Source organism: Pan troglodytes, chromosome 15 (assembly GCF_028858775.2).
Source record: "Pan troglodytes isolate AG18354 chromosome 15, NHGRI_mPanTro3-v2.0_pri, whole genome shotgun sequence".
Taxonomy (NCBI): Eukaryota; Metazoa; Chordata; class Mammalia; order Primates; family Hominidae; genus Pan; species Pan troglodytes.
In genome coordinates, this window is record NC_072413.2 from 49,291,349 (window position 1) to 49,312,974 (window position 21,626).

General features: G+C 41.5%; 1 long non-coding RNA gene across 1 annotated transcript in view; it reads left to right on the forward strand.

Moving 5' to 3' along the window:
- The first annotated feature begins 1,465 nt into the window (after window positions 1-1,465).
- The window catches only part of LOC134808353 (uncharacterized), a 67,766-nt gene continuing 47,605 nt past the window's right edge, over window positions 1,466-21,626 (forward strand). Inside the window, exon 1 of the long non-coding RNA XR_010151113.1 lies at window positions 1,466-10,714. This is a non-coding gene — a long non-coding RNA (uncharacterized LOC134808353). The remainder of the gene's footprint in view (window positions 10,715-21,626) is intronic.

A 21,626-nucleotide genomic window follows, 5' to 3' on the forward strand; every position in this document is an offset into this window, starting at 1 on the left:
TCGCATAAATGAACCAAATATTTTCTCTCTGATATTCCACAAGAGAAATCTCTCACTTAAAAAAAAAATTGTAGGACTTGTCTTTCATATAAAAAAAATCTGAAATACATCTTTTTCTGTTCCAGGTCAAAATGATTTCATTTTTCATCTTTGTTGTTGACTAATGGTAGACTTCTTGTAGGAGCTTACATGCATAAGAAGTTTTTGAGCAGTGCTCATGAAGTCTTTTGTTAGCCTTTTTTTCCATGTGGCATAAAGTAAACCCAACCTGATTTGGTTCCTGAGCTCTCTTCATGGGCAAAGAATGCCATCTTTGCTTGTTCTATCTGGAATGATTGGCCTATATCTGGTATAGATGGTTCACTGTTTAGAATTCTCATTTGCAGACATTTTTATGAGTATTTTGTGAATTTAATAATGTACTCTCACTGATTGGTATCTGTTCCATATTTGTCCTTGACAAGTTTGTCCTGAAACTTGTCCTTAAGGGCAAGCTTGTATCTTTTTCTTGGCTTGAGTCTCTATCATCCTCTTCCCACTTCCTACAACCCCCTACCGTCCTCCAAAGCAGAACAAGCTTGCACAACTTGTGGCCTGCCGGCCCCATGAGGCCCAGGGCAGCTTTGAATGTGGCCCAACACCAATTCCTAAACTTTCTTAAAACATTATGAGATTTTTTAAAATTTATTTTTATTTTTTAGCTTATCAGCTATCAGTAGTGTTAGTGTATTTTATGTGTGGCCCAAGACAATTCTTCCACGTGGCCCAGGGAAGCCAAAAGATTGGACATGCCCTGGTCTAGAACAAAGGCTAATGAGCAAGAAGTTTACTTGGTAGTGATCCGATTGTGCTAAAGTGAGGGATCAGGGGAATTGAACAGGAAATGGCGGTGGTGGTGGGTGGGGGTATACTGTGATGTATTATTGAGCTGTTAAATTGGATGACTGATACTCAATGTTTATGGAATCTTCTTTTCAATGTGTCTCAGAACTGTTTGCTTGGGGAACAAAAGGAAGAAACATGTATCTATTGACATCTGTCTGCTATTGCTTAAGTCTGTCCACGCAAGCATTAACTCCAAGGAGTGAGACCAAAAGGATTTGCGCCTCTCATTTGTGGTACTTAAGAGATGTCCAATAAAATTTTGTGGACTTATTAGGACCAAGCTCAAATCTATGTGCATTCAGACTACTTTACTGACTTGAAAGTTATAGCTCTGAAAATAGAAAAAGCACAAGTAGCACATTATTATTTCTATTTTTCCCAAATCTGCTAATCAAATAGGTTATATTTTATGGTGTTTTAAGCAAAATGTTGTTCTGGTTTCTGGTGTCCAACATTCTTCCTACATAATTTATATGTTAATATCTGTAGAACTTCAGTAACAGTAAGCTCTTCCACATGGCCACTCCCTTCAGAAATGTACCACATGGCAATGTTTTCACCTTATGGAACCACTTTTTTTTTTTTTTTTTTGAGATGGAGTCTCGCTCTGTCCCCCAGGCTGGAGTGCAGTGGCATGATCTCGGCTCACTGCAACCTCTGCCTCCCAGGTTCAAGTGATTCTCCTGCCTCAGCCTCCTGAGTAGCTGGGATTACAGGTGTGCGCCACCACGCCCAGCTAATTTTTGTATTTTTAGTAGAGACGGGGTTTCACCATGTTGGTCAGGCTGGTTTCGAACTCTTTATGTTGTGATCCACCTGCCTCGGCCTCCTGAAGTGCTGGGATTACAGGTGTGAGCTACCATGCCCGGCTGAAACCACTTTTTTCCCTTAGCTTTAAAAAAACTTTTACTTGGAAATATGTATAGACTTACAGAAAAGACTTCTAAAAATAAGGAAATTAACATTGACATCATAAACTAATCTGCAAACAATTCAAACTCTAACAATTTCCCTACTAATGTACTTCTTCTGGTCTGGGATCTAACCAGAATTCCACAATACATTTAGTTGTCATGTCTCTGTAGTCTCTGTAATCAGTCTTTGTCCTTCATGACCTTGACACTTTTGGAGAGTGCTGGTCAGTTATTTTCTAGACCGTCCCTCTGTTGGGGTTTGTTTGTTGTTTCCTCATGATTAGAGTGAGATTATGCATTTTTTGCAATAATGCCACAGAAATGATGGTATGCCCTTCTCAGGGCATGATGTCAGGGAGTACATGATTTCAAATGTCTTATTACTGGTGATGTTTACTTTTTTTTGAGACAGAGTCTCACTCTTACCCAGGCTGGAGTGCAGTGGCAGGATCTCGGCTCACTGCAACCTCCACCTCCTGGGTTCAAGCAATTCTCTTGCCTCAGCCACCAGAATTACAGATGTGTGCCACCATACCCAGCTAATTTTTTTTTATTTTTCGTAGAGACGGGGTTTCACCATGTTGGCCAGGCTGGTCTCGAACTCCTGATCTCAAATGATCTGCCCACCTCAGCCTCCCAAAGTGCTGGGATTACAGGCGTGAGCCACTGTGCCTAGCCTAGGTGATGTTTACTTTGCTCACTTTACTTAGATAGTGTTTGTCAGGTTTCTGCACTATAAGGTGACTATTTTTCCCTTTGTAATTAATAAGTACCTTTTAGGGAGATACTTTGACACTATGGAAATATCCTGTTTCTCATACTTTTGTCCACTAATTTTAGCATCCATTGATGGTTCCCTGCAACAGTTATTAGCTATGATATTTGCTTAGTAGTGATTATTTATTTCCATCATTTCTTCCACTTTGAATTCCACTTTCAAATTTATTAATTTGAAACGCTAATTTATTTTTTATCAATTTGGACTTACGGGCATAATCTGTTACTATCATTATATATATTATTGCTCAAAATGTTTCCACCTAAGCCATTAAGAGGTCCCTCTAGTTAGCTCCTATATCCTTTTTTAGCTACCCCTGTCATTTTTTGAGCACTCCTTTTTGGCATCAGAAGCTGTTCCAGGCTCATCTATATTTTATGTTCTAAGCCTGAAATCAACTGTTTCTCCAAGGAGCTTTGGTTCCTTATATTATAGACTGGTATTTAGAAACCAAGATCGTAGAGCTAGGTGTGCTCACTGCTTCTCAGAAGACATTGGAAATGTATGTATGTGTATTAACCCATGTATACACACATATATAGTTATTTTGGTTTTTCTTTTTGTAATAGTCGAAATACTTACGATAGCTCTTTCTATCTCACCCTCTTCATTTGTCATGTTATTCATCTGTGGTACAATTAAGTTCACTGGTTACTGTTTATTCTATTTTGGGTTGTCCTCCTCACATCCTGGTTTATTTATTTTGGGGGTATGTAAAACATTATATGATTTTAAGAGTCAGAATTATTTTAAAAGGTATACTTAGAAAGGTTTTACTCCTCCTTTATGACTATTACTCTGTTTCTTTTTCCTATTCCCTTCTGCCCTGTTCCCACTTACTCTTAACCAGTCTCATTAATTTATGGTTTATTCTTTTTTTTTCTTTTTTTTTTTTCTTGAGATGGAGTCTCACTGTTGTTGCCCAGGCTGAAGTGGAATGGCATGATCTTGGCTCACTGAAACCTCTGCCTCCCAGGTTCAAGTGATTCTCCTGCCTCAGCCTCCCAAGTAGCTGGGATTACAGGCACCTGCCACCATGCCTGGCTAATTTTTTGTATTTTTAAAACACAAAACATTTTTAGTAGAGATGGGGTTTCACTTTGTTGGCCAGGCTGGTCTCGAACTCCTGACCTCATGATCCACCTGCCTCGGCCTCCCAAAGTGCTGAGATTACGGGCGTGAGCCACCACACCTGGCCAGTTTATTCTTTTGTACAAATGAATATACATATGAAAGAAAAAAATATATATATTTACATTCCTTTCTGTTTTGCATGAAAGGTAGCATACTATAGATACTCTTTCACATTTTGCATTTTAAATTTAATGTGTCCTGGAAATCACTCAATATAAGTTCATAGAGATCTTCATTCTTCTTTATAGCTGTATAGTATCCCATTGTGTTGGATACATTGTAGTTTATTCAACCACTCTTACGTATGAACATTGAGCATCTAGGTCGCTTCTAATATTTTGTAATTACAATGCTGTAGTGGATAACCTTGTGCATATTAATTTTTTATTGTTGGAGGTTTAACTTCAGAGTAGATTCCTAGAAGTAGAATTGCCAGGACGAAAGCTAAATGCATCCATAATTTTTACTAAGGGTTGTTAAATTTCCTTCCAGGAGGGCTCTACCAATCTTCATTCTCACCAGCAATGTTCAAGAATATTCTCCCACAGCCTTGATAACAGAATATATTGTCATACTTTTTAATTTTTGCCAATATGATAAAGAAGAAATGGTATCTCAGTGTTGTTTTAATGTCCATTTTTCTTTTTTTTTTTTTTAATTTTTGTGACAGAGTGTTATTCTGTTGCCCAGGCTGGAGTGCAGCGGCATGATGCAGCTTTGAACTCCTGGACTCACGTGATCCCCTATCTCAGCCTCCCAAATAGCGGGGACTACAGATGTGCACCACCACACTCTGCTAATTTTTAAAATTTTTTCTGTAAACGTAGGGTCTTGCTACGTTGCCCAGGCTGGTCTCAAACTCCTGGGCTCATGCAATCCTCCTCCCTCAGCCTCCCAAAAGACTGTGATTATAGGTGTGAGCTACCATGCCTGGCTGCATTTTTGTAACTATAACATTTTTTTCTTATATTTAAGGGCCATTTTGTGTATTTCATTTTATATATTTTTGGTTCACTTGTCTGTTGATATTGGGTTTTTGGTCCTTTCTCCCTTGATATTCAAAAGCTCTTTGCATATTAGTGGTATGTCTGTTGCAAATATTTTCTCCTAGTTTGTCAGTTGTCTTTTGACTTTGTTTATGGTAATGATGGTGTTGCTGTTTTACCATGTGTTATATTTCATTTTTATGTGGTCAAATTATCTTTTTTTTTGCCTCTATTTTAAGTCAGTCTCTACACTGAGATCAGAGAGTAATTTACTCATGGTTTCTTCTAGTAATTGTATAATTTTATTTTTTGTACTTAGGTCTCTGGTACATTTGGAGTTTATTCTTTTGTACGGCATGAAATGCAGATCTAATTTTATTTCATTTTTTTCCAACTGGCTACCCAGTTGTCCTGACACCATTTATTAAAAAGTACATCTTTGCCCCAGTGGCTTGAGATGCCACTTTCATCACATGCTAAATTGGACGGAATCACCTGTAAAGTTCCCTTTTTGCTATTTTTACTTTGTCATGGTGTGATTTGTCTTTTGCTATCTGTTCATTGCCTGTGGTGACAAATGTTTGTTCTTCTGAAAGAATAGTTAATTATTGCAGCAATAATCTTGAAAGCTAAAGCAATTTACCGTCTGGCTCTGTGTTTATAAAACACTGTTACCCAAATTGAACCCACAGCTCTGAGATATTACTCCTTCTGTCTAAATGTTATCAGTGTCTGTTCTATTGTAAAATCATTAGGCTGAAATGAAGCTTTTTAAAATTAGTCTCAATTCTACTTTGGAACCATTGTACTGAAACCTTGGAGAACAGTCTTATGAGAACTGGCTTTATTCATGTTTATTGTCTTTGACTCCTGGACTTGTTTCCTTCATTCAGCTGCTGGATCTAGGTAGACAAATTGTTATACCAGACTATTGTCAGAGTAGATTCATTAGAATAATAAGGTAATTTAACTTTCATGTGCACCTATATCCAGAGTACAAAGTTGCCTGGCAACAATGATGTCCTCATTAAAATTCAGAAAACCTCAAACAAAGTCCAGCCATTATTCTTCTAAAATGAATTTACATGTGAAGGAACACCATCTTACAGAATCCTCCTGTTTTCAGAATAAATAATTAGCTCTTTAGAGAAATAGATTAATAAAAGCAATGCAATATTGTACTGTTTCTCCGTCTTATAAGGCCAGTCTTAAGTATTTGATTAGTGCCATAGAGCTGACTTTGCTTGCAAAGCACCCCCATTTCTTGGGCTTCAAATGTCAGAGTAAATGGAAAGTGCCAGAGGAATTTTAATTCATTTCCTTTATTTTGTCTCTCTTTTAAAATACTTATTTCAAAGTGATGAAGAAAGGTGCAGGTAAAAATGAAGCCATGGCTTCTATTACGATTTTTTCCTTTATAGTCATGTTATTCATACCTTTGCCCTCTAGAGGGAGCAAGAAGGTTATAGTTGTTAAGTAGTCATAATTCCTGAAAAAACTCAAATCTTACCTCCCTTACCTCCCCAACCCAGATGGAAATTTGTTTCAGTAGGTGGGGCTATTTCCTTGGAAATAGTATTATTTATTTCACTCCTCAAGCTCCCCACTGTGGTCCTTTTCCTCCATTAAGGTAGAGAGACCTGTAAATTCTTTTCTCCCAATTCCTACCAGCAACAAAAATGTTAGAGAACATGGCCAAAAACTAAACCATAGTTTAATTTGACTAGTTAGAGAACCAACCCTCCAGGTGGCTTCTGGGCTGAAAAGTTGATGTATCACAAGATCCTTCGTTGATAGAAAAGTCCAAGCTATTAGAAAATGCTGTTTCTCATTGGTCTCCTGCTTCACAGGAAGCTTTCTCCGTGACGACTGGTCCCAAATAAACACTTACAACTTTCTCTGAAACAAAAGCCTGTACAATAATGATGACCTAATTTCAACGTATACATTTTCTCTTTCTTGTGGTTATTGGTAAATTCAAGATGGGTTTGTGGCGCCTGATTCTGGATCTTAAATGTTATGCTGAATCTGAGAGCTTGGCTTGAGGGAGGTTTGGGAGTGGTTGGGTTTTTTCTTCTTTGGCCTGACATGGGCTGGCCTATGGAGGATTTCGGCCCCAGTGCCTTCCATGCACGGAAGAAACCTTTCTTCATACTGTACAGTGGGCTTGACGTACCATCTGTATGCTGCTGATTCCCAAATTTTTATCCTCATCTCTGACCTCACATCAGAGTGGCCTGTTTCATATTACTTGAATATCTCATTGGAATTTCAAATTTAATAAGTTCAAAACAGAATCCCTGACTTTTCCCACTGCACACCAGTTTCTTCCCCAGGATTCCCCATTTCTGTAAAAATGGACAACCGTCTATTACTGACTTATGAGTCATTTTTGGTTCCTCAGCTTTCTTCACCCCTACCATCTAATCCATCAGCCAATTCTGCTGATTCTACCTCCAAAATATTTCCTCGTCCTGCCTTCTTTTACTTATCTCTCCTACTCTCTACTCCACTTCCAACAGGTATCAAGCTATGGTTATTTCTCACCCAGAACATTAGGATAGCTTCTTAGCAGATGTAATGATGGCCATGGTTTGGAACAATTTCATGTGCTTTTCTCTTTTTCCTGAATATATCTGTCTCTGAGATGAGATAAATGAATGCAAACTAAAAGGAAGAGTTAAGATTTGGCTTCTGACATTCAAAAATGGGGTTCTGCAGAAAGACAGTAGGCTTAAAAACTAGTCCGTGTAGGGAGAGAAAAGATTTTTAAATGTTTTTATTTTTTATTTTCGTAGCAAGGAGTAGGCCTGGAAAATTAGACTGTAAATTTCTATGATAACATATATTAATAGAATGTTTATTCTATTCACCATTAATGCTCAGTAATGAGGCTGCGGTTCAGAAGATGATGACTATGATAATGAAGGCTGCACTCCAGCCTGAATAGATTTTTGGAGGAGGAAGACAGAGAGAAGGGGGTCAGAAGAGGTAGATGGTGAGTTCAGCACTCTGATCTTCCTTCTGGTCTCAACCCTGGAGAGTGGGAAGTCTGTTAAATTCCTAAAGGGAAATGGGGCAGAGAGGTTCCTTCCTTGCTTCCAGCCTGGGACACTGGGAAGAGATCACCTGGAAGCTCCTTGAGGGACCTTCTTGGCAAACCTGGAGGGTGACCACATGAAATCAATTCAGAGATGTGGTCAGAGAGAGTGATGGTCTAATTTGCATCCCCAGTACTTCCTCTGTTCTCCCAAGACATGAATGCAGACTTGAGAGCTGACAAGGCCTACACAGGCCTGTTGAGATAGGGGATTTACAGAGACTTAGAGGGGTTTGTAATGCCCGTGAGAGCTGAAATGAATGCGGCTGTCATACAAGGAGTCACTGGGTCCAACTGAGCTGAGAGGGAGCATAGACCAAGATGCCTGCCAGCTGCAGCCTCAGCCATAGCCCCTAATGACACCATTGAGGGCTAATCACAAGGGGAATAAGGCACATTGCTGGGGAGCCAAAAGACCCTGCATGGTTTTGAGGACTTTTACCCCCAAATCTGCAAGGTCATGTACACTTCTTTGCCCAGCACTGTCCCGGGGGACAGGGATGTTGCTGAAATCTAGAGACTAAGTATGTTTAACCAAAGTGGCCGAGTTTTACCTAAAAGAAAGATTTAAATTATTGTATTGATCTAAATATTATCCCCTGCTTTTTTGTTTTTCTGTAGTGCATAGGAGCTAGCAAGCAAGAATAGATCAGATCTAGGCGAAGCAGAAGTGTAATTTCTCTGCACATGTGAGTTCTAGGGTGAGTGCTGCACTGGTTGCTTCCTGCCCCCACCCTTACCACTACTGTAGTACACACACAGCAGGCAAAGTGGTCTTTAAAAGTGAGATCTGGTTCTATGTCCTATCCCAACCTTCTAAAAAACTTCCTGTTGGGCACAGAATTAAATACCAGCACCTCACTATGGCATAAAAGGCCCCACATGATCTGGGTCCTATCTTCTGTCTGTCACATCCTATACCTTGTCTAAGAAGCTGCAGCACAGTGACCCCTCTACTCCTTGAACAGGCTTTGCTATTTCCCATTGCAAGCTTTTGCACTTGGTGTTTATGCTGATGCCTTCCATTTGCCCTTCTAGACCTAATCTTCAGTCTTTCTCATCTTGTTCTGTGTGCCAGTAGGCTGATGGTGTGAATTGCATCAATGAACACTCTTGCTTCCTGACTTCCTGTTGGAATTGGCCAATGGGAAGCACTAGCAGGAGATCAGAGAGAGTGAGGAGGAGATATTTATTCAGGGTATTTACCACCCCACCCCTGCTCCTTCCTTGCTGGCTAGTCACCTGAGGATGGTTGCATCCCTTTACCAAAGGCCACAGCTCCTATCAGGGGTCTTCTCCATCTTTTGGTAGCCACTCCTCCCTTTGTCCCTGCAGGTCAGGGGTGCTCATGGTTCCCCCCACTTTTGGTAGCCCTGGGTAGCTAGTTTCATTAAGCTCTGCCTGCGCTTTTGCACATCATCCCTTGTGAGTGTCTTCTGCTTCCTATTAGGCCTCAGCTGTCACATTGCTCCTTCTGTAGGCTCTCTGCATGCTGGTTCGTTCTTTTCCTTGAGCTCAGCTCAGATGTTACCTTCTGAGGCAGGAGTAAAGGGAGGGAAGAAAGGGCCCCCCGACTCCTCCTCATCTCCCTGCCCACTCCCATGTCCTGCTTTATGCTCTTCACTTATTTATTTATTTTATTTAACATCTTTTTCATTGTGGTAGGAATACTTAATGTGAAACCTACCCTCTTGCCAAGTTTTTAACAGTGCAATATAGCATTGTTTATAATAGGCATAATACTGTACCACAGATCTCCAGAACTTTCTTATCTCACGTAACTGAAACTTTATACCTGTTGAATAGACACTCCCTATCCCATCCTTCCCTCCCCGCAGCTCCTGGGAACCACCATTCTACTCTGTGCTTCTATGTGTCTGACTATTCTAGATACCTTATATAAATAGTGGAATTACGCAGTGTTTGTCTTTCTGTGACTCTGGCCTTCACCCTTTTTTTTTTTTTTCCCCGAGATGGAGTCTTCCTCTGTCTTCCAGACTGGAGTGCAGTGGCGTGATCTTGGCTTGCTGCAACCTCCGCCTTCCAGGTTCGAGCAATTATCCTGCCTCAGCCTCCCGAGTAGCTGGGACTACAGTTGCGTGCCACCATGCCTGGCTAATTTTTTTTGTATTTTTAGTAGAGATGAGGTTTCACCATATTGGCCAGGCTGGTCTCAAAATCCTGACCTTGTGATCTGCCCACCTTGGCCTCCCAAAGTGCTGGGATTACAGGTATGAGCCACCGCGCCCGGCCCCTTCACTCTTTTTAACAACATATTTTTAATTTCTTGCATTGAAATCATAATTTGACACTATTTTTTGTTGTTGTTTTTTACTTGTCTCTTTTAACTGGACTGTAAGCCAACAATAGAAGGAAACTTTTGTGTTTCACTCACTACAGTGTCCCCGGTGCCTAGAACAGGGCTTGTACATAGGAAGCAGGAAATAAACTTTTTTTAAAAGAATGAATGGGGAGCTGATTTTTCATGCCCTTGAGAAGCCAAGCTCTTGAGGCAGGCATATGTGGGGGTGTCAAAAGCAGATCAGGAGGTCGTCTCATTTCCTTGTACTTTCATTGCATCAAGGTGCCAACACTGCTTCTCAGGTACCATTTGTTAACTGAACCATCAGTGCTTAGGAAGTAGAAAGGAAGAAATGAAATAATTATGTTTCAGATTGAGCCCTTTTCCTGGAAACTTGGAAGAGTGTTCCATACCATCCAGTCTTTCTGTCACTTTTACCTATTTCAGGTGTGTCCAGTCTCAGCTGGGAATGGAAGATGCTTTGCATATCTTTAAAATCTTCGGGCCATAGAGTTGGGGAGAGTACAGAAAGAATACCACAGAACTTATATGCCAGAAAATGGCAGGTGCTCCGAGGGCTATGTTGGAATGCTTGGAGTGCATAAAAATACCAAGGTGAGTGCCTAGCAGAGGGTTCTCAACATTAGACCTAAGTCATAAACTCCAAAGGTTGTTTTCAGGAATCTGTACTTTTAAAAGTTCTGAAGATGCATCTGGGGCCAGGATGAGGGCCACTGGTCTGACATAAAGAGGATGGGTTCTGCTTAGTTCCATAAATTCAGGGAGCTAATTATGTTGTTTTAAATTTCTTGAACCATTAGCACAGGGCTGATGAGCCAAACACCTTTTATGTTTGAATCAATAGATGTTTCTTCCCATGTCTTTGGGAATATTTCACAGTAGCAGTTGGGGTCTTGAAAAGTTGGCATTTGAAGGCTAGTGTTATTGTTTGTTTATAAAATAAGAAATTGATCTTCGGAAAGCAATTTAGCAATCTTATTTGGCCACAGTGGCATTGAGACCACTCTCTTTCTCCCTTTAAGCTTCATTATAACTCGAGTCCATTGCATAAAGCTCTTTTTATTGTAAAATGAGACCCCCATCAGGATCCTATAGACGGTTTTATTTCCTCTTGTTGCTTTCGGTACTCCCATACCATATTTCTTTAAAGGGCAGCCTTACATTGAGTTTGGCATTGCTGGGTAGGCATTGCTGTCTTCAGGAGCCATCTTCAGCTCATTTCTTTTTTGTTTGTTGCTCATAAAATAGCAGGCATCTGTGCACCAAGCTGATGTATTCATTGGTCCATGTACCTTTTAGTCCTTGTATGCACATTTAGGTTGTACAGACTTACAGTAATATTACTGCTAGAATTCTATTATATATCTTTTCCATTTATATTATGCCATGAATTTTTTTTTGGAGACAGGGTCTTACTTTGTTACCTAGACTAGAATGCAGTGGCATGATGATGGCTCACTGCAGCCTTGATCCTCCCAAGCTCAAGCAATCCTCCCACCCCAGCCCCCCAAGTAAGCTAGAAGTACAAGTGTGTGCCACCACGCCCAACTGATTTTTAAAAATTTTTGTAGAAACAGGGTCTCACTGTGTTGCCCAGGCTGGTATTGAACTCCTGGTCTGAAGCAGTCCTCTTATTTCAGCCTCCCAAAGTGCTAGGGTTACAGGTGTGAGCCACTGCTCCTAGCCCAAGTATTTTTCAGATCAACTTTATTGAGTATAATTTACATATAATATTAATAAACTAGTACAAATGATTGTACAAGTGGTCGAGGTTTTACAAATGTATTCATCCTGTAACTACTACCAAAATCAAGACACCAAATACTTTTATTACCCCAGAAAGTTCCCTCGTACCCTGCTATGGTTAATCTCTCCTTCCATTTTTGGCCCCAGGCAACCACTGATGTGCTTTCTGTCACTACAGATTAGTTTGCATTTTCTAGAATGTCACACAAATGACATCAGACATAGTTATGATTTTGTGTCTCAGTTTTTTTGCTCAGCAGAATATTTTCACATGTAAATATTTTTCATTTTGCTCATCTTTTTTCCATACCTACCTAATCTTTCGACTGCTTTTTTTTTTTTTTTTGAGACAGAGTCTTGCTCTGTCACCTAGGCTGGAGTGCAGTGCATGATCTCAGCTCACTGCAAACTCCACTCCCCAGGTTCAAGTGATTCTCCTGCCTCAGCCTCCTGAGTAGCTGGGATTACAGGCACATGCCAGCATTCCCAGCTGATTTTTTTGTATTTTTAGTAGAGACGGGGTTTTGCCATGTTGGCCAGGGTGGTCTTGAACTCCTGACCTCAGGCCTCCCAAAGTGCTGGGATTACACTTTGTTGCTCATAAAATAGCAACAAACTGTGCCCAGCCACCACTACTGCTTTCTTAAATCAGATAACTTAAGCTTGATATGTATATTTCCAGCCCTCTATCAATATTCCTACAAACATATACACATACAAGGGAGCCTAGGTGATTTGGTCTGTAAGAGTCATCCTTACAAGATACAAAATAAGATGGCAAAGGGAGGGCAGAGAATGGATTTGGAGGGGCAAAGGGAAAATAATCAACAGAGGTAGGTAGGTATTTCTGTTTAACAGATGAGAAAACTGGGAAACTCAGAAGGATCCTACAGTTAGTCAGTGGCAAACCCAGCGTTCCAACACAACTCTTCTGACTCCAAATCTCATCTCTTAGTTCCCTCCAAGAGGGTTTTTTGCTCCATAAAATTTTGAAGGCCCTGAGGGCAAAGAAATGTAGGGCCTGGAAAAAAGATAATGTTAGTGATGAGGATGATGATAATGATGATGATGGTGCTGATGGAGGTAATGATGATGATAGTGATGATGAAGATGGTGATGATGGCAGTGATTATGATGGTGATTGTTTTGGTGGTACTTTAAAGCAGTGATCCCCAACCTTTTTGGTACTAGGGACCAGTTTTGTGGAAAACAGTTTTTCCATGAACCAGAGTTGGGGATGGTTTTGGGGTGATTCAAGTGCATTACATTTATTGTGTACTTTATTTCTATTATTATTGCGTTGTAATATATATGATCAAATAATTATACACCTCACCATAATGTAGAATCAGTGGGAGCTCTGAGCTTGTTTCTTACCACTAGATGGTCCCATCTGGGAATGATGGGAGATAGTGACACCCAAAGTGTGTTGGTTTTGTCCAGTCTACTCCATAATCTCGTTTGGGTTGCTGTCACTGCAGAAAACCCTGCTTCACAATGATAGAAAGTTGGAAATGGAAGGAGGATTTTCAGTGCTTTTATGGCAATCTCAGGACATTCCAACTTGACTTTAATCCAAAAGATACGGAGATTTGAAGTTGTCTCAAATGTGCTTTTAAGGCCACCAGATGCAGTTGTACAATTGAAGGACATCGACTCACTTGCTGCTATAAAGTCTGCCACCAGATGTAGCTTAATTGTCACTTGCCACTCACTGATAGGAGTCTGCAAGTAGTTGATTTATTATGGTCTCTGTGCAGTCAAACCTCTCTGCCAATGTTAATCTGTATTTGCAGCCACTAACAGCGCTAGCATCACCACCTTAGGTTATCAGGCATTTGATTCTTCTAAGGAGCATGCAACCTGGATTCCTCACATGTGCAGTTGACAATAGGGTTCATGCTTCTGTGAGAATCTAATGTTGCAGCTGATCTGACAGGAGGCGGACCTCAGGTGGTAATAAGAGCAATGGAGAGTGGCTGTAAATACAGATGAAGCTTTGCTGGCTTGCCCCTCATTTCCTGCTGTGCGGCCTGGTTTCCAACAGACCATGGACCAGCGCTGGTCCATGGCCTGGGAGTTGGGGACCCCTGCTTTAAAGAACACCCAGATCCAGGGAAAGCTGAAGGTAACAGAAAATAAAACCCCCCTTTCCACAGTGCTTTCACCTGTTTTTTTCTCATTTCATCCTTACTACAATCCTGTGTGATGTGTATTATGATCATTCCCATTTTAGAGAACTTGAATCCAAAGCAATTTTTGAACAATGAGCAAGAGAAGCAGGTGATAAACATTTATTCTGCTTTTTATATTCCTAGTGTTTGTAAAAATCAGTTCCAAGTCTTTTAATGGCACGTTAGGCTTTCAATAAATTTGGTAAAAATCACCAATTTTTCATGCTTAAAAGCAAAATTTGTTCATGCCAAGTTACTGCTAAACTGTTGAGAAGGAATGAATTGAAGTATATTAACTTGGAGGGATTTCAGTTTTATTGTCACTATTATCTTTAGATGGGGAGATGAAGATGCAGATAAAGGCATATTAGTAGGTCCCATTTTGATTAAATATATGTTAAACGTTCCTTCTTAAGCTATGGTGACCAGCAGGCAGGGAGAGAGAAAGAAGTCAGGGGGTTTCTTCCCCCACCTCTGCCCCCTTCCCTCCTTGCTTGGCTGGGGTTTAAGCAGATGGCCACAGATCCTGCTGGGCAGCCCCTCTCCCACAGCCATGTCCCTAATGGCCCGGACAAGGTTCCCATAACATCATCCCTTTTTCTTGCCCCTTAGACTTAGGGGCAATAATTGCTTCCTGCTGTTCCTGGTTGCTGATTGTTTTACCATTCCCTTTACCCTGCCCATTACTAAGCTGATATTGCTCAGCTCCTCACCACCCTTTTTTATGCCCTGCTTTTTGGTACTGGGCTGTGATGTTCCAAAAGACATCCCTCTTTGTCAGCAGCTCTCTGTCGGTTCTGCCAATATAGGGTGCTGTGGGGAGCCTGCAAGACTGGAGGGAGGAGCAGGGACCCATTCCTCCTTTTGCTTGTGCTTCCCCTTAGACTATCCTCAGCAGCCATCCTTCCTACAGCAGCCTTGGGATGCAGCCTCCCATGTTTTTCTGGCACTCTCAGGGCCGTCCTTGTGCTTGCTCTCAAGGACCTGTAATAACCGGGCAGCCCCTCTTCAGAGGCCTCAGACCCACATCTGCTGCCCTGCTCCGAGCTTCTGGGTGACAACACTAAGCTCTTCCCTTTGTTTCCTGGCCCGAGTGGTGCTAGCCTGTCCTTCACAGTTGCTTTTCTGTGTTACTTTTATGATTCCTTTCACATATTCAGATCTCCAACCCCTTTCTTTTTTTCTTTTTATTGTGAAAAACACATAAATGTTACCATCCTAACCTTTTTAAGTGCACAGTTCAGTGGTGTTAAGTAGCTTCACATTGTTGTGCATCTAATCTCCAGAACTTTTTCATCTTACAAAACCGAAACTCTCTACCCTTGAAACAGATCCCCATTGCCCGTCCCCCAGCCCCTGATGACCACCATTCTACTCTCTGTCTCTACGAATTGACTACTTTAGATACTTCATATAAAGATCTCCAATCCTTTCTTTATATTTAATTCACCTTATTAAAATAATCAGCACAGTTTTTGTTTTCCTGATTGGACTCTGACTGATCCATCTCTGTAAATAGTCCCTTCTTTAAACAATTTTCAATTAAACTCTTTGAATGGCCATCTGATCCATGCTGGGACCGCAGCTGATACACTATGGAATTACTGGGGAGGTCAGATGAAGATTAGGTTAAAATAATAATAATAACGGTAAAAACCCTTTTAACTAAAAAGCACTATATATTATAATTCATAGTAGTAATAATTTAAGTGAGGCCACATCTGAGCTTCCCCTGCAGGGCCTTGAAACACTGACATCCAGAGAAGAAGAATAATAAACAAGAAAGTGGCTGCAATGCCAGAGTTTCAACAGATCCTTTGTGGCTCTAGAACTGGAACTCTGTCTCCTTTTCTAAGACAGGATGTGGGGAATCTTATAAAAAGCTTCATATTTGTATTCACAAGTTAATGTGGGAAAGAAACCAGGATTTCTGTGTCCTTAAGTGATACGGAGACTCTGGCTCCAGCAAGACAAGGCTCCGATCCCAGATGTCAGTCCCCAGCGATTCAGGGACACTTCAACATCCTGACTTCAAATGAAAAATCAGGTTGCTTTTCGAGAGTTGTAAAAGACTGGAAACTCCCTGACCACTCGCCAACTCACAAATGCCAGAAACTCTGCAGCCATAGCCCTGGCCAGAGATTTTTCTGGCAGAGTGGGGTCCCCTGACCTCTTTAAGAGGAGCACTAAGGCAATCTGAGGCTCCAGCATCTTGGCCAGGGGCTGTGAAGAGACAAGTGGAGCACAGGGTGGGGTATGCAGGGAGCAGGAGGTATCATGGGCGGGCCCCTCAGGGAGGGCCGTGGATTATTCAAAAGTGCCCTGGCCTGCTGTGCATTCTGGAGGATATTCACCATCAACCCTGCCAGGAAAGAAGGCCTCACAAAACACCAGGTCTGAAGGAAGGATCAAGGAATTTCTTTGACAGATGTTAATCAAGAAAACCTGAACACCAAGGGAGGCTATTGCTTCCTCCTGAAACTATTTGACTGGCTTGGTCTCTTTGTACTTGGGTGGGACTAACCATGAGAAAAAGCTCATCTGTGTGAGTTTCGTGGCTCAATGTTATGGGGTACAGACGTGAGCTACTCCTCTAATGTCCAGGAGCTGTATCAATCCCAAGAAATGACTTGCAATATCCTGCATGTGTGTGTGTGTTGTCAGGGAGGGATCTGGAACAATTTTCTGGGGCCTGTAAATGTAAGCTGATTCACAAGATGAAGTGCCCCCTCCCTGCCTCTTCCCCCATCCCGGAATTGAGAACGGCTCTAGATTATGAGGCAGAGGAGGCTGGAGCAATGACTTTCCTCCCGGAATACCCGACAGTACCCTGCCTGGCAAGCCTTGTGTACTGTCTTTATAGGAGTACTTACTAAACTGAACATATAGAAGCAGCCTTCAACTTTTAGGAATCCACATACATTCCTCCCATCCAGAAGGTTAGCTTGTGATGAGAGATTCTTTTGGGGATCTCATTAACAGTTTCTTCTGTTTGTGGGATGGCTCTTCCCAAAGGGGTCTTAAAATCAGAGAACAGGCCTGGCGCAGTGGCTCATGCCTATTATCCCAGCACTTTGGGAGGCCAAGGTGGGCGGATCACGAGGTCAGGAGATTGAGACCATCCTGGCTAATGCAGTGAAACCCCGTCTCTACTAAAAATACAAAAAAATTAGCCAGGCGTGGTGGCAGGTGCCTGTAGTCCCATCTACTCCAGAGGCTGAGGCAGGAGAATGCCATGAACCCGGGAGGCGGAGCTTGCAGTGAGCCGAAATCAGCCACTGCACTCCAGCCTGGGCGACAGAGCGAGACTCCTTCTCAAAAAAACAAAACAAAACAGAACAACAGAGAACAAGATACACAAGTTTGGGAGGCTAAGTGCTAATATTGGTTTTCCTACCAACTCTTTTTTGTCCCAGTTACATCATCCACAAATTCATAGTCTCTCCCCCTCTCTACTACTCAATAAAGTTATTATGGGGAATTGTGATTAAAAAATGAGAGGAAGGAAATTTGTAAACTCAAAGTTGTAGTATTAGTATAGCTAGATGAAATAAGAGTTGGTTCCCCTTCCATGTTATTAGCGGAGAAAAAGAGACAGATTGAGGGAGGAAAAAGAGATGTAGCAGGATATTGTTGTTAAGATCATAGCAAACTAACATGACATACTGTTGGTGAGTAGGTAAGAAAGATAGCTCTGAGTCCCTCACTTTAAGACACGTAATGGAAAGGAGTCAGAACATTGCAGGAAGTGAAAGGACTATTTGATTCATCATTATCCTATTCTTAGTTGGAATTATTTTCCTCTTCATTTTAGTTATGACCACGGGTCAGCCAGAACATTAAGACAAGAGCACAGGGTTACAGTGTGGGAGCCCTATTTAATTGATTCCAGAATGCACATCTGTCACATCCCAGCATCTCTGGGGATCAGCTGATGGTGTTGGTCAGGCTCTGTGGAGATACAGTTGTTAATAATATCATGGCAGTTCACACTGTCATCATGTCAGTTGAATTAGATGGATTGTTGATGGTATAGGTGTTGAATTTAATTGCGTTTAGAAGATCCTCAAAAAATTATACTATGATTTGACATTAAAATGAAAAATTACCTTGTGGGCAAAAAGGCGTAGAAACAGAGCAGCAGGACTTTAATTTGATATTAGTGAAGCAGATACGCATGGTTGGAGGAATGAACACAATAGTGCATAATTTTTGCAAAGTAACAACTGAACTGCTTTCTGGAGCCTAAGAGAGGAAGAGCCATCCCTCAAGTAGAAGAAACTGTTAATGAGTTTCACAGAAGGATTGACCATCACAAGCCCAGTCGAGTGACAGCAGAAACTGCTGGCACATCTTGGATGGATGAAAGAAACGTCAAAGCAATCAGAGGCTTGCATGACTGGATAACTATAGTTAAAGCAGTGTATCATGTCGTCTAAAGGATGGTGTTGCTCCTGGTGACTCATAAGGTGTGTCTTAGGATCAATGGAAAATGGTACAAATGTAAGCTTATAACATTCAGGGAGTTACTACCATTTTTAAAGGAAAAGGCAGACAGACCTAGTGCCTCTTTTGCTGGTGGGCTTAGTCTTTTGAGAATCAGTACAGAGGTGGGCACATGGCTGATCAGGGACTATGTGCCTGTGGTGCTACTTGCCCTAATGACTCAGAACACACAGGAGATAGGACAGATCTCAAGAGTGTGGAGGAATAGAGCAAGTGTCCAGGACCTGTCCTCCTTCTAGACATGTGAATGTGAGATGGACAACGGATTTTTTTAAAAAAGAGTACAGTTCTTTATTTAAAGAAAGAATTTGCAGTTTTGGAATGCTTCTTATAAACCAGCAAAAACTAACCCTAGATTTTAAAAAAGCCTAGCAGTTTCAGCACCCTACAACAAATATAAAACGTTTTAAAGTAAATTCAACTAGTAAATATTTAATCATCTCCAAGATTATACCTTTAAATTTATGAAGCATGATTATTTTATGAGTATATTACATTCTGTATGATGAATTTTTAATGTCCCTAAAATAACAAAATTACTTCAGATTAATAAAAGGACCAGAAACAAATATTGCATGTATCTATTTTATTTCTGCCAGATTTCTATTAACAATCAAGACATGAGTAAAAAGAATATTTTCAAGCTTGTATCCTCATCCATCCCATCCCATCCCCACCTTGAATTTCCTCAGGTGTGGATAAACCTTTCTAGACATTTCAGGTTTTTAATTCTTCAATATGTTTATGATCGTTCTTAATCTGGGCCCCATCGCCAGCATTCCATGGATAGGCTACAGGGAACCCATGTACCCTTGAAATTATATAAACAGTCCTGAGCACTGTGTGCATTTTGGTGGTGGTGGGGAGAGGTATTCTGGTTGTTATATATTTCCTAAAAGTGCCCATATTTTAAAGAATGAAAGCATCCATTAACCACCGTTGAGCATTTTGGATTTGTTGTGACTTGGTCCTTGGCCCCTCCTAGACATAAAATGGGAACTTTTAGTAAGTATTCTGCCTTAACAGGAGGCTGCGTCTAGACCCAGCAACAAGGGAGAGGGAGATTCTTGAGCAACAAGACACCCGGGAAATGGCTTTGTGATTCCGTCTTGGTTTTGGGATTTGGCTGCCAATGTGTCCCTGCTCTTCCTCAAAATAAACAAAGAAAAGCCCCTGCATTCCTGTGCCACCCAGGTTCAATCTGGAACTTTGAACTTTTTTTTTTTTTTTTTTTTTTTTTTAAGTGACAGAAACCAGGTCCCAATCCTTGAGTTTTCCTCTCCCTCTGACGGGGTCAGAGATCTCCAGACTGTGATATGGATAAGACTGGGGGAGGCTGCAGGGGCAGCTATCCAGGCCATTCGCCACTGGTGGTGACTGTTATACTCTAATTTAAAAATGAAAAAAAAAAAGGTCAGGTTGAATGGAGTCTCATTGAGTTCCATGGAATTCCCCTACCTCAGGGGCCTGGCATGGCCTAAACTGATGGTCAGCCTCTGAACATCATAGGCTGGGCCGTGACTTGAGAGTCAAGACGTTTCAGAGTAGCAGGTATCAGCGTTGGAGACGTTTGTTAAAAAATCTCCAGTCCTTGTTAAAAACAAGCATATGTTTTTGGTGGAGAGCTTGTTAAAAACACAGGTTCCTCAGATCACCCCCAGAGATTCTGATTCAATAGGTCTAGGGTGGAATCCTGGAATTGGCATCTTTAAACCAGCATCTCCAGGTGATTGTGAGAAAGGGGCTGGAAAAGGTTTCGGTATTCCACGTGTTGAGAGCCTGGATGAAGAGAAGGACATCTGGGCCCTCAAATGTTCTGTCTTTCCTGTGTTAATTCTGTTGGGTCTGAGTCCTCTCCTTATCTTCTGGGAATGGCTTAAGAGGGGAGCCCTGCCCTCCTGAAAGGGCACTGCGTGCGAGATGAAACATCTCAGCTAAAACCATGACCGAGAATTGTCTGTCGGCGCTGTGTTTTTCCAAGCCCCTGACCCCAGCAAGGCTGTGCTTTGATCTGAAGTAGAGAATGTGCAAAGGTAGAAGTTTCTGTGGGCTTCAGTCTTAGGGGAGGCAGAGTGGTATGGTGGAAGAGCACTAACCTGGGAGTCCTAAGTCATTCATTCATTCACTCATATACTTGGTTGCTTACCGTGTGCTAAGTACTATGTTAGGTGCTGGGATTCAAGGGTGAACAAGACATAGTGCATGCCTTCATGGAACCTTCACACTAATCAGAGTGAAAGACTTTCAGAAATGGTTCCAAAGTTTCTGCAGGGGTGGGGATTGGGACTTCAGTCTGGTTTTGAGACAGAAAGGGAATGGCAAAGCGACTTGACTTAAAGGTGATCTTATATTGCAAAATGACTTGTCTCTTCTCATGTTAACTGTTTATTTGGAGTGGATGATGATGAGGAAGAACCGATGGAGACTGTTGAGCAGTCAAAGATGCTCCCTCACCGCCCCCTCCTGCAGTCCTGCCACACACAGCGTAACACCAAGCTACCCCTTGGTGCCACCATCAGAATAAACAAATCATTATTTAATTCATGTAATCAATCAATTGATTAGTTAATGACAGTTGAAAGTGCTAAGAGGTACACAGCATAGTGGGAGCTCATCAAAGGACACCCAGTCCAGGGCAGGGCATGAGGCAGAGATTTCTTAAACAAGTAACTTTTAAACAGAGACCAGACATAACTAGTAAGAATGGGCATGGAAGGTGGTGAGAGTGTCAAGGCCTGGCCAGGGCAACATAAAGGTGAATGTCACAGTGAGTTTAGAGAGAAGCAGCATAAGATCCTACAGGGTCTTAGGGATTTTTTTCTTCCCACTTGCTGCTTTGTGATCTTGAGGGAGTTTCCTAATTTCCTCATCTGTAAAATGAGGGACAGGGCCAGCTCAACAAGGTAGCAGCATGGATTAAAGCTGCTTTGTAGAATGTAGCTGTACAGAAACCGAATTACTGTGAGTGCTCAGTGTCTGCTAGCTCATATTTAATTCACCTGAAAATGATAGAATGATTTTGGCAGGAGCCCAGTCGAGATCTCCCTTGGCTTTTCAAAAAACCTCATGGTAAAGGGGAG